Genomic DNA, 7,629 nt, shown 5'->3' on the forward strand with positions numbered 1-7,629 from the left:
GGGGCGAAGCAGGACGCTGGAACGTCTCGGAGGTTAGAGGCCTTGGGCTGCAGCAGTGCCAGCCCTGCCTCTGAAGCTGCAGTCAGTCCAGAGTCGGGTTCCTAATCTCGTCTCCAGGCTCTGGCGCTGGTGGGGCCACCGCCCAACAGGCCTCTGCTGGAGAACTAGCAGGCCCAGCCGGGTCTCCATTAGAGCAAAAGATGAAGGAGAGGATTCACAAAGTTAGAGATGGGGGATTTTCCAGATGACAGATCTCAAGTTCTAGAGTGTGCCCTGGAACTCTTGGAAGACAGAATAAGGAAGCTACAGGCCTGTACTGTTACTGAGCGCAGAAGTTTGGTCTTGTCAGGACGGAGTAAGAAAATGTGCAATCAATCTTGGTAGTCTGCTAAAGGAAGGTCTGAATTAGATTTGGTTAGTCTCATCTTCTGGGTGTCATTTCATAAGACAAGCAGGGAGGTGCGGCCTTCCCAGAAATGCACTGGGCTTTGGAGGAAGAGCACAGGGGAGCGTCATGGTCTTAGCAGGAATGATGGGAGCTCAGTAGGCGACCCTGCGTCCTTCAGCAGGACCATTAGTACTTTGGGAATGAAAGAGATAGTGAGAGAGATCTACAAGGCAAACCCTAATGATGTCCTACCCAGCAAACGGGTCCCAATTAAGCTTGACATCCTATCCAGTTTCAATACTGGTATGTTCAAATTGAATTATAGAAAGGTATTTTAGAGTGCAAGCTCACATTTATAACATGCTGTATAATTTTTGAAATTCCCTAAGTACTTTTTCTAATCTTCAGTTATCAGCCACGTCCTCTTCCAAGGAAGCGGGCAGGGTGACTATTTTATCTCCACCCGAAGCTGAAGGAAACAGAGTCGGCGAAGCCACAGACTGACTCAAGGGAAGATAGCGCGGTAATAGGAAAATCGGTGAGAAGTCAGGTTTCCTGATTTTCCACCGAGCTTTCCTCCCACTTTAGTACACTGTCTACTTTCCCAACAGTCTCAGCTCAGCTCAGCCTCAGCCTCAGACCTTCTTTGGCCTTCCTGTGCCAGTCAACGTCCAGGAAAGCCTAGTAGATAACTAGGCACCACCCTCTCTTAGGATGTGGTATCATTAGATGTAATCTATTTTTACCACTTTTTTTTTTTTAGTTCACAAAACTCAACTTTCCATATCTAAATCATACTTAAAATCAACTCTCCCAGTTGAGCAAACATATCTGGAGAAGTGAAATGTTATGAAATAAGTCAACAGAATTTAAAAATTCCCTGCTTTCAATCTCTGTATATTTTTGTTGGCTCAGAATTTAAGCAGTGGAAATTCCAAGACTTGCATATAAAAAGTTACAGAGGCAGGCTTGGGATTTGCCACACTGTGGCTGGACTAGGACTTTAGGAGAATATCCTGTTTTTGCAGCCTTTGTGCCAGAATAAATAGGATAAATAGTAAGTAATTAAAATGCTTAGGACCTTTCAGTAGACATATGGAATTGTCTTTACGGAGATTGCAAAGAGTTTCTAAAAATTCTGCAGTCAGGTTCTTAAGAATCCCAAGGCAAAAATAAATAGGTCCAGCCAGATAGCTCAGCAGATTAAAGCACCTGCTTAGGTAGACTCAAGGACTGGGGTTTGATCCCCAGCCCGGCCTCATGCCAGCCCCACCCCGGGGCGCACTGAGATGGCAATTGAGACTGGGCGTGGTGGCGTGCGCCTGTAATCCCAGCACTTGGGAGGTTGAAACAGGCGGGTCACTACAAGTCTGATCTGTGTAGTGAGACCCCACAGACCCTGTACTAAACACATAAAAAAAAAAAAAAAGTAAATGGAGGGAAGGCTGGAAGGCTGGAAGGCTGGATATAAAAGTGAAAGTGAGCTGCGTAATCTAGAGTGGATTCAGGCTCTGTTGTAAGCGGCCTCGTCCCTCGTCCCCTCCTCCACTCGGGGTGGGGCCACATTTTCTTCAGATGGCCATGATCTTCTCTAGCAGCCTGGCATTCCAGTGCCTCTTGCACTTCTGCAGAGGAAGGGAACGATGGAGTCAGGCACTCAGTTTCTTCCCAGGACTAAATGTTTTTAAGGAATGACAGCAACACCCCCTTTTTCAGATTGACAAGCTGGACCGTGCAATGTAATTCATTTTCAATCCATAGAGACTCTTATTTATCACACATCTTTTTTATTTATTAAAAACTCCTGGTCTACTGGGTTAACGCCATGCCCAAGCAATGGGACACTTGTGGGGTCGTCTATGCCTGGTCTTCAGCCACAAAGCGTGAGCAGGTGTGAGTGGTGCTGCCCATGACTCATTGTGAATAAGAGTTGCTGCTGTTTGGAAATAGTGTATTCTTAAAAATAACTTAGATTGTGTTCCAAATAATTTTTATTATGGCAGTGTCATCACTCTTGAATTCTGAAGTGCTTTCTTGACATGGAGTTAAAAGGTGGACGGAGTTAGGCCCGGCTTCCTGTGGATTGCTGCCGGAGGCTTATCTTTCAGTAAACTGACTCTCTGCTAATTATTGTAGTTGTTACCGTTAGAACATAATCATCTGAAATAATACTTCTTTTTGCATCCTTGCAAAATATAAGTGTCACCCAAATCTGGCTTTGTGCCTATGAAAGTCCTTATCAGGTAAGCTGTAGGGAGAAAACCCTGAGCAGCCCCCACAAAGCTCAGCCCAGTCCTCGGGTGTGGACCCAGCACCAAGGCCTGGCCCCGAGAGCGGCAGCAGGGCTGGAGCTCGGGCCTGCTTTCGTTATGCCTGGTGACACCAGCTCCTCTGCCTGGTGACACCAGCTCCTCTGCATGACGTGATTGACAGTGTGAGCAGCTCCCCCTCTATCAGCAGGAAGAAAGGAACACACACCATTCCGAGGACGGGGACGTGGACACATTTCTTTAAGGAACAGAAGTACAAAGAGTAAAATAGAAGGTACTAAGTTTGCAGAATGCAGCATTTGACTAATAGGAAAGAAGCATTGCGTCTAAGATATCTCAGCATTATCTCTCGGAACTAGACGTGCCCTTTCTCTGTGCCACTTAATAAACCCATCATGTAGTCCCACTTTATCCCTGGGAGACAGGCTCGCTTTGCACTGTGTAAGCAGGGAGAGGTGTTTTAGGGTTGTTTCTACCACTTCTTTTTATCAATAGTCTCATGTAAGCTACCCTGCCCAAGTTTTGGTTTTCTTATCTATAAAATAAGGACAAAATATTATTTGAGTGGTTGCCTCAAGGGTTACATTAGTAATAAACTTAAAGTTCACAGCACACTTCATGGTGAACAGTGCCAGGAGAACAACACGTAGTTACTACCAGGAAACGTGGAGAGACTAAACCACACCCGAGCCAACTTGTGGACTCTTGCATCCTGCCGGAAGTGTAGGTGTGCCAAAACCTGTCCATCCTTTTTCTTGCTTGAACTGGAGTGTCTGCAGATGGGAGACACAGTGAGGCTGGTACATGGGTTTGCTCTACTGTCCGTTTTCTGTGCTTGTGTTTTCTTCCTTTGTGTGGTAATTATTACTGAAAAACAAAACCTTCCGGAAAGAAAACAGAAGGTCATGATGAGGTCGACAGGGAAAGACCCAGAACGCTGCCTCAGTGATGCGTGAGTGACATTCTGTAGGAGCGCTTTCCCAAGGTGGTGTCCAGTGTCACCTGGGAACTCCTTAGAGATGCAAATTGTGAGAGCCTACTCTGGCAGGTCTACTGAATGAGCAGCTCTGAGGACACGACCCAGCGCTCCTACAGCCTGAAAGCCCCATGCTCTGAAGAGTCCTTCCCAAATCTTTTCTTCTTAAGTTATTCAGCAAAAGGAACCAAAAACACATTCCTGTGGTTCAGCTTGCTCCTTAGAACAGATCCCGCATGTATGTTTTGTGCTAGAGGACAATAAATCAGGGAAGAAGTGTCAAGTCAAAATAGCATTCCACATTTCTATCCAAAATACTAGAAAGTGAGTATAATTTGAAGACAGAATCCTAAAGTTTCATTGCTGTCTTTGTCCTCTAGGTTTAATAGCATAATAATCGGGGGGTTGTTTGTTTGTTTTGTCCTTGATTTTGTTTTTGAGACAGGCTCTCACTATGCGGCTCAGTCCGGCCTTGAACTCACTATGGAGCCCAGTCTGATGTCAGACTCACAGCGGCCCTCTTGCCTCAGCCTCTCAAGTGCTGGGATTACAGGTTTGTGCCAACATGCCCAGCTGCCTATGTTTTTAACTGGATAGAATTTGTCATTTTCCTACTTTATCTAAACTCCAGAGGAATCACCATGCTCTTTAACGTATAAAACTGATACGGAGGGCAGTTAGAACCAGGATTTGGTTTAAGTCGCCCACTGCTTTTTCATTATCCTAATACATTTTGCTACCTTTCAAAAAAATAAAAATATCATGGCAATTGGGGTAACCCAAGAAACCTTTTCTTCCAAAATTTGATTTTGGATAAAACGCCACCCAGTTCCCAATGCTTGATTCAGAGACTATGTGAAGGACACTCGGCCAACACACTACCTCGTTTCTTAATGCCTACTTCATCTGCTCTGTAAACACATTTGCTCAAATAACTGGCAACACTGGCACTGCCTACCGAGGAAGACTGGCCCAGAGTCACGGGTGAGGCTGGCCCAAAACGCACGCCAGGAGGCAACGGCAGGCGGGGGTTCCCAGGCTTCTGGGGAGGGGCAGCAGCATCTCTCTTGCGAAAGTTTAAGTCTTAAATCTCCTCCTTTCCAGCCAGTTGCATAAGCACTTACCTGTGACGCAGCGCTGTGAGGTGGGAGGATCGCACGTTCACACCCAGCGCTTACACTGGGTCAAATCGGTGAGACCTGCTCTTAAATAATCCAGACGGTTACGGATTTAGCTCGGTGTGAGGGCCCTGGATTCAGGCTTGGTGCTACCACAGCCACCAGCAAAAAAGAAACAATAAATAAGAGGCTCCTGCTCTTCAAACACACTTCCGCACGTACAATCCAAGAAGACCGAAAAAATCCCTCCTTCTCCCTCTTCTCGAGCTGGCCTTAATTTCTCTTTTGGTAAATTTCCATCATGAATAGTAGTAAAATGCATTCTTCCGTAGAAGCAAGTTCTGACTCAGCATCGAGTCTCAAAGCGCTGGGAGAAGCCAGAAACATCTACAGGAGGGTGTCCGGAGTGGCGGTGTCAGGCGTCCTCGGGGCCGAGGCTCCACCGAGAGGAAGGCATCACAGGCGGCGCTGGGGCTCCCAGAAGCAGCATCAGCAGGCCGCAAGGGCCTTGTCGGCACTGTGAAATGAACAAGGCAACACCTATGCGATGATTGGCATGAAGGTTAGAAATGCAATGTTCCAGCACTCAGTTATCATGAAGTATTTATAAACTATTTTCGAGGAATCCCTCACAAAGTGACTTCACTTCATTCTCTTCCTAGCAGAAAGTGTCCCTCTGGACAAGTCCAGGGTTATTTTCTGTCAGGTCTTCTCCAAGGTAACTGTTGCCTCCCGCTCCTAACCTTTCTTCTCCTCCTTTCAGTACTTCATTGAAGGATTTTCCTTTACACATTTCTTTCATTAGAAAAATTCATGAGTTAGTAACTCATTTACATGATTTTTAATCTTTTGTCTTAAAACTCCAATACTACTACTATCAGACAAAAATACTTCAAGTGGGATTTTTACATTTTTCGTCAGTACATGTTTATAACGCATGCCTGTTGCGCTCACCTTGGGGAACTGGTATGGATGCAAATGGGGAAACTCGGAGCGTGAGCTGCACTGCCCTGGAGCCAGCGCAAAACTCCAAGGGCCGGGCAGGGCTCGGAACACCTGCAATCCCCGCACGCGGGAGGCAGGGCTAGAACTGCAGATCTGAGCTCCGTCTAGGCAGCTCAGTAACTCGGCAGGAATTTATCGCTAAACAATAAGAAAACGTTTTTTAAATGGGAGGTCTGAGGGGATAGTTCCTGCCAAGACCTGAGTTTAATTCCAAGAAAAAATAATCAAGGCTCTTCAGAAATCAGTGACTGTAGGGGCAAGGGAGTTGGCTCAGTAGAATAAGCACTTGCCTGAGTTCAAAGACCACAAAAAAGAAAGAAAGAAATCAGTGACCGTAGACTGAAAATTCAGACAGGGTCCCACATAATTAGAATAAGCAAAGAACACGAGGGGCTGTCTGCTGTTTTGGAACGTTGGCTCCAACTACAAGGTTTAGGTCAAGGCTACCTCCCCTACTGCCTTCCTGAACTCACTAAGGGATTATTCGGCGAAAGTGTCCACTCCGTGGATTCCTTTCAGCTTAGTGTGAGTAGAGGAATGACAGAAAAAATGAGGTGGCGTGAGGGCCTGGGACAACCAGGATTTGGAAGCTACAAGGGAAAGGCCACTGGAGGCAAGCCACGCCTCTCTGAGCACACTGTCCAGGAAGAACCCTAGCGACCTCGCCTACCATCATCTGACTTCCCTCTGCCAGGGAGGCCAGGGCTGCAGTGGGGCTTTCTCCTGTGTTTGCAAAGTACAAGTGTTCGTGGCCCTACTGCCAGGGAGGCCTCCGGTGGTTCTCATTCCGCGGATTATGTCTAACTTGTCACCTGGCTGTCTTCCTTTGTGTCTCTTATATTCCATGACGTTTCACCTCTCCCTGTTGGCTCTTCTTTGCTCACAAGATGCTCAGGGTCAGCTAGCTTCCACTGCCAGTGTCAAAGCACTGCCGTTCCTTCAGGGAGGCAATCGCCACACCTGTCTCCTCAGCTACAACTGCGCTGTGAAGTCAGAGTGTTGCAGACACCCTGCGTTCTGCTTCAGCCCTGATCACTCAGGCTCCAACACCCCACAAGGCAAGGAAGGAATACAACACCCAGTACGTGCACGAGACCGATCTCCCCCAAGCAGTCTACAATAAGAACACTGACATAGGAGAGCATAGCCACCTGCCATTCTCGTCTTTGCTTACTACCTAAGAAAATTTCTCTAATAATGACTTGGCCAGGAGGCTCTGTGACATCCCAAGAAGATTGTGTTGTCAGTTGCTCAAAAAAAGTTTTTAAAGTTTGCACTAAAGGTTAAATTTAGTCTCGGTGGAGATTTGAGTTCTATTACCATGTTGAAATAAGAATAAAAATTAGCCTACATTATTTGCCTGCATTTTCCGGCTAGTGCGGCTGGACACTGGGAGCCATCCTAGAGCACACACTTGCCAGCCAGGCTGGACGCTTGAGTGCTCTCACTGGTCTCACAGTTAGGAGTTAGGCACATGGACACTAGTTTCCCCTTCTGCTTCTAAGGAAATACTTCTGCAATTTATGGGGCCACCAAGAAGAATTCCATAGATGAATAATACTACAAAATAACAGTCAGGAATATAGCTCAGCAGCACAGTGCCTGCCTGGCAAGAAAGAGGTTGTGAGTTTGACTCCCAGTACCCCCCCCCATAAAAAGACAAAATAATAATTGCAATTGTTGATCGCAATATAACCTTCCTTCCTCATCTTTGGGGCAATTGAGACAATCAGCTTTCTCTAAACATAGCTCCTCTCTGGTGAGCAGGCCAAAATGCAGAACTCCTTAAAAACCCTCTGGCTCTGAGCACCATCTTGATTGTCTCTTCTCCCAAGTAGATTCATCAGAGAAGCAGAGAATGATGCCAAACAA

Source organism: Octodon degus, unplaced genomic scaffold (assembly GCF_000260255.1).
Source record: "Octodon degus isolate 3935 unplaced genomic scaffold, OctDeg1.0 scaffold00084, whole genome shotgun sequence".
NCBI classification, from domain to species: Eukaryota; Metazoa; Chordata; class Mammalia; order Rodentia; family Octodontidae; genus Octodon; species Octodon degus.